Raw genomic sequence first — 10,894 nt, forward strand, 5'->3', positions numbered from 1 at the left:
CTTTCCTCTTTCACTGCCTCCTTTATCCCTTCTCTTACGGCGTGGTTCCGGTGTCCAACGATATATGAGAGAGATACTGCGCCATTTCCTTTCCCCAGAAACCAATTATTATTATTATTATTACTTTGCCACATTACACTCTGTTGACGAACAGGAACAATGGGTCACTTCCATTTGTGTGTTCACAGGTAACGAAAGTATAGTACATGAGGTATATGTGTTGCCACGCTGCACAAATATCCACTTTTATTCATGATTTTTTTACTGCGAATCTGTTAACTAGGAATACAAATTTTTTTAGCCCGTCTCGACTTCTAGAGTAGACATAAGCACGAAATTCTATGCAGTACACGCGCAGCGCATTCTAGGACGGCTCATTTATGTGGTGGTAGCCGCACTCGGGTATTGCCAGGTTCTTTGGCTGACGTACATGCCCCCGCTTTCACCCGCTACTTTTCTACGAGCAGGGCAGCGCGCACGATCTCCCTGGATGTTTTCGCGGCTTGAGGAGCTGCTGCCATCAGCCGATTCTCTTGGCTGGACAGCGCTCGCCATCCCTTGCCATTTATGCTGCTTTACGGGCCAGCGCGTTAAGCCGCTCCTCTTTTACGTGCTGGATAGTTCGCTTAGCGTGCCTCGCTGCTTTCGCTGCTTGATGTGGTAGCGGGCTAGCCCGATGTTTTTCGGCCCTGGCCACACATTCGGCTACCTTGGCCGCCTTCTCACCTTCACGTGCGGCGGCATAAACGTGCCGTTAGCGACACAGGCGAGCCCTCCTATATATCGGCTCACACGGCCTCATTGCAAAGGCGCGAGGTTGCGCTAGTGGCGCCGAGCATGTATAAGCACAGAACGAACGCTTTCGTTCTAAAACGGACTTAAAAGGCCACGGGGTTTAGCGCTTTGGGAGCAGCTGAGCTGCCACGACCATTAGCCCCTGAAAAGACCAACCATTACTCCCCCGCAGTCAAATTACGAAGGGACGTTAGCCGCAGTTCGCCGGGACAGCTAAATTTTGCATGTTCTCATTTTAACCGGTTTTGCTTTATGATGCGGATAGAAGACGACGAAAACGACGGTATAGCCACTAGCAAGTGCTATATACCAATTAAAACGCGTTGCTCGAGACGCTGAGGTTCGAGGAGAGTCACTGCAGCTCTTGTTCCATGCAGTGAAAATTAGAAATGCTGCAGTGATGGTCGAGTGGTCTGAGGCGTCCAGGAACGAAGCTGCTCCGTCTGCGCGAGAGCTAGTTGGAATCTCAGTCGTGGCGGTTTTAGATATATTTTTTTTATGTCGGATGCCATCAAACGCAAAATTTCGGGAAGGATGGGATTCACGCTCGCGAACAGGCTGCGGCCTCACGTTGACCCTAGTTTCCTGACGACGCTTGCATGATGTGCCGAGAATGGGAGATAAAGGCATTTCACGCTTAATAATCATCATGTAAAGACACATTTCCTCTGGCGTATATAACATGTAGCGTGAGAGCAGGTGCACAGCTCAGAACTTTAAGGACCTTAATAGCGAAAGAACCACTGTGAGGGGCTGTATTTAAATTTAATGCATACCAATCCTCGGCTTTTTGGGTTAGGACTAAAACCTTCGGTCCTATTACGAGTGCAGCATAACCCAATATCCGCAATTTATTGCAGCCACTTTTATGGCAGATACAATATTTGGTGTTGCCTAACCCGTTATGTGCGATTTCAGTGCACGTTAAAGATCCCCAGGTGGTCGAAATTATTCCGGAGCCCTCCACTACGGCACCTCTTTCATCCTTTCTTCTTTCACTCCCTCCTTTATCCCTTCCCTTACGGCGTGGTTCAGGTGTCCAACGATATATGAGACAGATACTGCGCCATTTCCTTTCCCCAAAAACCAATATTATTATTATTATTATTATTATTATTATTATTATTATTATTATTATTATTATTATTATTATTATTATTACTATTATTATTATTATTATTATTATTATTATTATTATTAACCCGTTATACCCATTGGCAAGGACCGGCACGTTTATTTTTATTTATTCTTTTCTTCCACCATAGATCTGTTTGGTTTTACTAGCCTACGATAGACTAGTGGCGTAGGCACGGAGGTCCCATTTCCATTGGCCTCAGCGCACATTTTATTTGGTTTCAACGTAACCCATCTTCACGCGTACTTTGTTACTGTGAGCCACCAAGTTGCCTCCAATGACAAAGCAATTTACTGAGACAGCGTTATACCTCAGGTCGGGCTTAGATAACATGTTATACACTGTTCACAACAGGATAAACGCACGTCCTCACTTAAGGCATCGGTTGCAGGCTACAATGCTAGTAGCCCTCACAAAGCAGCGCAGTTATGTTTCCACGGTGGCGATGAGTATTCGTGTTTTGGGGCAGTGTGCTCTATAAGGCGCAGTCGGCCAGCACGTGTTCGTAATAGGACTGAAATCGCGATAACTATAAAAGAAAGTTCCTTATTTGTCGCTATGACGCGCTAGCGGGTACCGCGGTGGCAGCTTGGGTAAATGTTTCTTCTTGATTGACAGCGACAACATGTACGTGAACGGAGCTGGGCAGAACCGTGGCCAGGGCGCCTCATCGAGACAAAGTTCAGCCCGATTGAATGCACCCTGCGGAAGAGCACGTGCGCGTGTTAAGACGGACGCTGTGCGCGGGTTCGCCGAAGATTCACTCCACCGTATGCATCAACGAGACGCGCTAGGAGCGAAACGTGCAAATGAGAAAGAAGGGCACTCAGATGGGCGGGTCTTGCGGGCGCGAGCGAGATTGGTTCCCGGAGGAGATGACGGACGCTTCGCCTTTGACGCCGCCTTCCAGTGGACACGGCAGCGAGCCAAAAAGTCAAGGGCTTCGCGGCGGAGATCTCGAGCGGACGATGTCGTTATACGAGAGGAAATGCCGCCGTTATTCGGCGAAAAATGCAACGACCCGGTGGCTGGTGGCCTTTGCCGAGAATCGCACCGGACATGCGTTAGCCTTCGAGCTGCTGCCCTTCGCCAGTGCGCATGATCGTGCGTGGCACGGAGCTGATTGCTTGCCATTTTCACGGCGTGAACAGCGATTGTGTTCACTTTGTTCTAGGGCGTGGTATTTGCCAGTGGCGACTGGTCGTGCTCTTTGCGACGCGGACAGTGTCTCCTTGAAGACTAATTGAGTACACTCCGGAGGGGTCGGGGACAGGCTTGCTTGTAAGGAAGATATCGCCGCGCATAGTTTTGGCTGCTTTCACCGAACCTATTGGTTCCATCCGATTCTAGCCGTGAGCCCGTCAGTGCCAGCATGCACCGGGGAGAAATACCGCTGCTGGCGAAAAGGGCTTGATGCATGATGGCATGAAGGAAACAGTCAACATCGCAATGAGAAATATGACTGCGCTAACTCGCAGTGAACGTTTATGGTATTTAATAAACGTCCATGGTCTTCCAACTATTTCGGGCTTAATTATAATTTCAACAATGGGATAAACCGAAAGAACGTGATGGGTAAAGCACATATATCGAGTGATATCTGGTGCATAGCGATTCTCTAAACTTTCCCGCTTACTGACACAGTATACGCGATGGGGTAAGTGCAGTTTAGAGTCAGCGTAACACTTAGCATTCCTAAAGCCTCAAGAGCGCTGTACGTTGCCTACTCTGTACACTGTACGCTGTACACTGAATTACTGATATAACGACGGAGAGCGGAAACGCCTGACGAACCGGCGACCAAATGCCTCTTTATGTGCTGGATGCGCGCAGGGCGGTTGTGAAAGGCATCGAATTCACCACCCTGTGACTGGCGCACTTCGGCCACCTGCGACGAAATTCATAAACAGCCTGTTACCCGGTTGCTCTGCATTCAGCACGTCCACGTCATCAGTTAAGCGGACTTTTAGCCATCTCTCCAGAAGAAGCGAACCAGAGAGAGAGAGCAGTTTGTAGAAAGGGGAAGAATTTTTTGAGCCGCCTTTGGAATGCGCGCTGTTGTCTAAAGGGCAGAGAGAATCGCCTCTAATGCACCGAAAATATGAGCACTTCTTTGTTCATGCTGGCATTTCTTCAAAACGAAAACGATTAGAGCGTTTATTGATTTATTTCTTGCACAACTGAAACCATACTGCGTTCTGGAAGCCAGAGGTGGCGTCAGCTACAATGCGGTCGATGTTAGGGGAAATATTAATTCGAAATTTATCAGTTATATACCGGCAGTTTGTCTGTCTTGTCGTTAGCGGTCGCTGTAGAGCAGCGCCCGGCTTATCAGGAAGCAGCTTCGTGAATACGTTGCTTTGTGCAGACCTCGTTTCTGCCACGCAGCGCGGTTCTTAGCCAGACGCCTCGGCCACACTGCGTGGCGCACGGCCCGCGACTGAATGCTGTTGAACGATGTGCTTTGAAACTAAGTACGCGGCTTTGTGTTTCGGCGATTACAATTTCCTGGTCAACGTAATCGAAGAGGACGACATGAAATGTAAGGAGGCAAGCAGAAGTCAGCTGAAACTCAGAAAAGCGCGCGTCTATAATTAGACGCAGTGGAAATTCCTTTATGAATAATATTAGGCCTCTCGCAGCCGCTGTATGCGGTTGCGGTTGAATAGTATGTCCCAGTGACAAACTCGGCATATATACATGCGATCAGCTCCGTGAGATCAGCCCCTGGGTCGTACTGAACGTCAGTGGACGCGTGCTGCTCGGTTCGTTTTTTTGGAACGCCAAATAGAAAGAAGTAGGCGCCACAAAACAGTACAGCGATGCACGTGGACACTGTTTTCCGAAATGAAGAATGGAAAAAGGAATAGAGGTTGGGGAAGACAACCTTATTCCTTTGGTGCTGTTCATGCCAGCCATTTTGTTGAGACAAAAAAAAAAACGACTGCATTATTAAAGGATTATTTTTTTATGTAATGTTGGAACAAAAATTAATTAAATGATGCACCTTTAGCAGTTCAAATGCATGTCTAGTAGAAACTACAACGTGTTTACAGAAAGGCCCCGTCAAAACGAACGCGCTGGTAAATTCGTTAAGACGAGTCGGCGGTCTGAAGAGCTGACGTGCTGCGCAAATGGAAGTCTATTCTCAAAGCTGAAAGTTTGTGCAGTAACGCGCCTGGTAGAAGAAGGCTATACCAGAGGACGAACACGGGAAAGAGCGAAAATGCTCCCTCAACACCCCTTCCCTTCAGCTAACAGCTCTTGCGCTTCGTAACGGTATCAAGCGGTCAATACCATCAATCCTTTTGGCTGTGGTGTCTTTTTCCGCTTCTACATTATAGAAGTTTGCTAAGCTAGCGATAATACATAGCAATAGACAGCACCCGAAGAAAAGCGGAAGTGTATAGCTCACCCAAGAAAGCGTGTCTCGCTGAAAACGATAATTTGTCTTCGGGTATATAGGAACACTCTAGCTCTTGGTGTGGCCAGATATCTGCTAGGCCTAGTGAATTTTATTTTTCGATTGGTTCGTTGTGATTAGCGGTGACTGATTACCGTTCAGGGTATTCTTAGTACTTACCGATCTAGTAAAAACAAGGTGTGCCTTCTGGAACCACCACCTATTTTTACTTTTCACATGTCCAGTGATCACTTGTCCAGTGATGATTTGCAGTGTCAGTTCTAGACATTTCACACCACGTCCTTGGAACCTCTTGCATGATCGAGTGCAAGCTTTGGGCATACGTGGCATCAGACCTGCTAAATTTGATGGCGGCGCAGGTATGCTAAAGTCCCGCGGTAAGCAGATTTTTTTTTTCATATTACGGCGCTAGTTATCTGTCACGGCTTCCATACTTTCTACTTCCATAAACGGCAGACTTATGCGCCGTCGCGCATAAATGTGTTTGCTAAGGAAAATTGTTCCACACTCAATTCTATTCGCGTGCTGAGAGTGCGATCGTACCATGCGATTCCAACCGGATTTTTCTGGCCTGTCTATTCTCCCGCGATGTTTTTCCGCCAATCTCCGCTTCTAACGGGACTTTCCTGTACTTTCCGTTTTCCCGCCTGTTTTTTTTTCCAGATCATGACGTCGCCTGTGACGTCACACTTCTTCGACCAATCAGCGAATCTTATGACGAATGCCACCGAACGCCGTCCCCCCCCCCCCCCCCCCCCCTTCCCCCCCCCCCCCCCCTCGCTTCGAATGTTAGCGCGCTGTTGTATAACTTTTCACCGCCAGCGACGACGTATATGAGACAACGCTGCGTGAAGAAAATAATTCGGCGGGTTGCGTAGGTATTTTCTCCAGGGAAACTATAGTTTTCATTCCACGAAAGCCGCGGAAAGCCTGCATTTTCTAGCAGCGCATAGCCACGCGGCCGAGAGGTCAGCGGTGCACTTCCGTTGTCGAAGGCGTTTCTGCGGACTCCAATTCTCAACTTATGGCTACACTGTTGGGCTGTGACGAAAATTCTGATTTTTTCGTGGCTTCCGTGGAATTCAAACAATTGTCCCTAGAAGCGCACATGGAGAAAAAAAGAAAAAGTGCTAGGTGAACGGCGACCCTTACACTGAACACGAACCGACCCGTTGTTGTACATATTACGCTTGTCTGATGACGAGACGTCCAACACCGCGTTTCTGGCTAATTGAAACGGTGCAGGCAGGGCACTTTTGTTTTCAATTCTGTTTGTCTTGCCCACTCTAGCCAATGATTGACTGACGTGGGCGAGTGACTTGAGGCAATAAACGAAAGAGAACGTTATTAAATATTATGATAAGAAAGTCGGAGTCATGGAGGTGATGACCCAAAATATTTAAATAGGTTGCTTATAGAGTTCTTATGCCACGAAAAAGTTATTACATTTGTGGTGCATGTACAATGATAAATTTGCTTCGTAGCAACTGTAATTATGCAAATTAAAACCACGTTACGCTCACTATGCAATAATTACTCATCACTTACCATTTTTATCGTTAATATGAATAAGCTTCGCAAAAATCAGTAGCCAATAGCAATTTCCTGTCGTTCATATTACTACTAATCTTAATTACCGAAATCATGCAGTAGTCATTTATTGCCCCCATTTTTTATTATTGCAGCCCGGTGTAAAGTTAATTAACAAATTTAAAGCAATAAACAGCTGAATAAGTTGATGAAATATCGAGAGTATGGAAACTAGGGCATTATAAAACGAAGAGAGGGTCTATAAATTATCCCGACTACTTATGAATGAAATTTCTCCAAAGTTCCAAGTACAATTGTTAGAGGCAAATAGCGTTGCGAATGATACCGTGGCAGACGTGGTCGTGATATATGCAGGCGTATGAAACAATTTATTTCGAAATGAGAAATTAATATGTGCCGGAAATAGGCGAGAGTATACGTACAAAACACGAGCTCCGACGCGGTGTACTTCGCCTCGCACGCGCCTCTTCCATGCGTGGCTTTTTGTGTCATGAATCTTTGCCGATCTGCCAGGTCGGCCCGTTCTCTCACCGAACCTGGCTACGCAGTTCCAGAATGTTTGCAGCTGATAGGCGGGCGTTACAGAACCTCTATCTTGAGCCATAATTGCTTGCGGCACAGCGCTTAGAGCAACACGAACGGAGAAACGCGAAAAGAGACGTGTGCTTGCAGAAAGCTAAGGTGCAGTATTACGAATTTCTGAAATGGAATACGATCTTCATTTACGAAAGGCTGTTGTTTTTATATGCATTCCTTGTGGACGAACGAAGTAGGAAGGATATAGAAGTGTAAATATGGAAAATGAAATCGGAACGGGCAGCTAGACATGGGAAGTAAAGAACGAAGGGAGATTTGTGACAGCAGTGGCAGAAAAATGGGGCGTTTAAGCCTCCATTTACAGCGTTCGATCGCTGAAATTTGCAAATTAGAGATAGCCGTGCCATTCACGTTGTTTGACCTTCATAAAAAAAAACTTCGTTTTCACGTTTTCATTGGCATCTTGGGGGTAAAAATCAGCGCGAACGGAGGAAGGACACAGAAAAGGGGACAAAACAAGCGCTTGTTTTGTCCCCTTTTCTGTGTCCTTCGTCCGTTCGCGCTGATTTTTACCGCCAAAATGAACTACATCCAACTCGCCCAACTCACCATACTCCTGCAACAGATTTCATTGGCATCACCCACTTCGTGTCTCACGTGACCAGGGCACTGCGTAATCTTGCTGAGGAAGAAATCGCGGTTAAAAATGCAGTGTGTTCAGTGTTTTCCGGGCGCATTCATCAATAAATGCTTTCCGGAAATCACTCAGTTTGTTTTCTTGGAGGATAAGTTGGGAATTCATTTAATTCCACAATAAGCCGATACTTATCTGGAATTGTTACCGTGTATCCCGGGCCGTAAATCACACAACACACACACACAAAACATAGTGAGTTCAAACCTTTTCTTCTCAATAATTCATATTTACTGTAAAGTGGCACGGACTGTGTCAATATTTCTGTTAAAAAGACTATGTTCTCAACTTCTCAGAATTTCGCTGATTTAGTGCGATCAAAAAACACGAACCTTCGCAAATGTTTCCCGCTTGTTCCGCGCAGAAATCCATTTTTTTTTAAGGAGCAACTCGCAACTGAAACAATTATACACTAGAACAGCAGGACTCGTGATGTCAAACATTGCCCACAAAATCACGCGTCATGATCGGCTCTGCCCCGTGACGACACTAGTGCTGATCTTATCGCGATTTTTATGCTAAATGGGCTTTACACTATCATATTCAAACAGTGTTTTTTTTTTCGCGCTCTGGACGTTGTTACTCTCAGAAACAGTGCATAAGGCACAGGCAATTAAGGTGTCAGTCTTAAAATCGGAATCACTTCTAGTGCCGGAAAACTGACTTGGAGTAGACACGAATACTTGACGTCTACGCTGATTTCTCTTTAAGCTAATAATAATAATAATAATAATTGGTTTTTGGGGAAACGAAATGGCGCAGTATCTGTCTCATATATCGTTGGACACCTGAACCGCGCCGTAAGGGAAGGGATAAAGGAGGGAGTGAAAGAGGAAAGGAATAAGGAGGTGCCGTAGTGGAGGGCTCCGGGATAATTTCGACCACCTGGGGATATTTAACGTGCACTGACATCGCACAGCACACGGGCGCCTTAGCGTTTTTCCTCCATAAAAACGCAGCCGCCGCGGTCGGGTTCGAACCCGGGAACTCCGGATCAGTAGTCGAGCGCCCTAACCACTGAGCCACCGCGGCGGGGACTCTTTAAGCTAAAACCCTCTTTCTGGTGACATATGCATATTTGGCATCGTTTAAAAGCAATGTATCGAGCCAGTTTCACTTTGTATCGGCGCTTATGGGCACATCATCTGCTTGAGGAACTTCTTTCTTCTTTTTTGATAGAGGTAGCTGTTAATGGCAAGGTGTCCAGCGATCTCGTTTTCTGACGTCGGCTCTCGGAACACACACACACACACACACACACACACACACACACACACACACACACACACACACACACACACACACACACACACACACACACACACACACACACACACACACACACACGCACACGCACACGCACACGCACACGCACGCACACACACACACACACACACACACACACACACACACACACACACACACACACACACACACACACACACACACACACGCACGCACGCACGCACGCACGCACACGCACACGCACACGCACACGCGCACACACACACACACACACACACACACACACACACACACACACACACACACACACACACACACACACACACACACACACACACACACACACACACACACACACACACACACACACACACACACACACACACACACACACACACACACACACAGAGAGAGAGAGAGAGAGAGAGAGAGAGAAAGAAACACCCTGCTCGGCGCGCAGCGGAGGGCGGCAGGAAAAAAAAGGGGGGGGGGGGGGGCTCACTGGGTGTACGATCAGGCGCTTGTGATCTTTTATCGTTTGAAAAAAAAAAGAAAACAAACTCGTTTCGTGGCGGATATTATGTGGCCTTCTAGATCATCAGCCATTCCAGGAGAAGATGCTCAGCAACGCCGTAGTGAGCACGATTAAGAACGTAAGCACCGAGTTCGTCACGATCCCGATGTGCGCATTCCTCGAAGCTCGCCGGAAACGACAGCGAACACAAGACCCTAAAGTTCGTGGTAGGGAAGCCTAGACGAAACGCAAACAGCGACAATATCCAGTTTCTTGCTTGAAAAGCTGAAGATGCGAGACGAGCTCTCTTATTTCCGCATTCACGGGGCGTTAAATGCAGGCATCCCGTGAGCATCCTGTCCTTTCCTTTCTCTTGAGGAGAAGAATAGGCGAAACAAAAGACCCGTAGAATACGCTTCTACGTGAAGTGATAAAAAAAAAAAGTCACAGGTGGCCGACAGCGAAACTGTGGATTTCATCAGAGGCTGCTAAGCTTATTCACGATGATGATCATGGTATACCTGCTATCTTAACATCGACGAGGCAACAACCAATCTTTCACCTCTCAGGTGATTCGTGAAGCAAAGTTTTCCACAAACGGGGCACGCAAAGCCAAGTGGACTGTTGTGAAACCGCCGCCCAAACGGCCGCGTAGCGCCATCATCAGTCGCTTGCCGCATTCGACAAAAAGCTTTTTTTGTCAGTAAATGCCAGAAAATAGTCTCATGCATACGGTAAATTTCGTGCACTAATGAAAACCGCAAGTGCTTTTCATGCGGACAGGGAGACAGAGTGTGAAAAAGTGGAAGAGACGGAGGTTAACCAGAAGAGGGAGGGCAGCGAAGAGGGGATGCAAAGGTAGAAGAAAGGAATGCAAGAGACGAAGTGATAATGATGATGCTGATTTGATTTGAACGGCGCAGGGCCAACGTGGCCGCGCCTAACGAGTGTGATCTCACGTGTGATTGTTCCACTCATTTAGAAGACCTTAGGCGATGG

The sequence above is a fragment of the Amblyomma americanum genome, chromosome 1 (assembly GCF_052857255.1).
Source record: "Amblyomma americanum isolate KBUSLIRL-KWMA chromosome 1, ASM5285725v1, whole genome shotgun sequence".
NCBI lineage: Eukaryota > Metazoa > Arthropoda > Arachnida > Ixodida > Ixodidae > Amblyomma > Amblyomma americanum.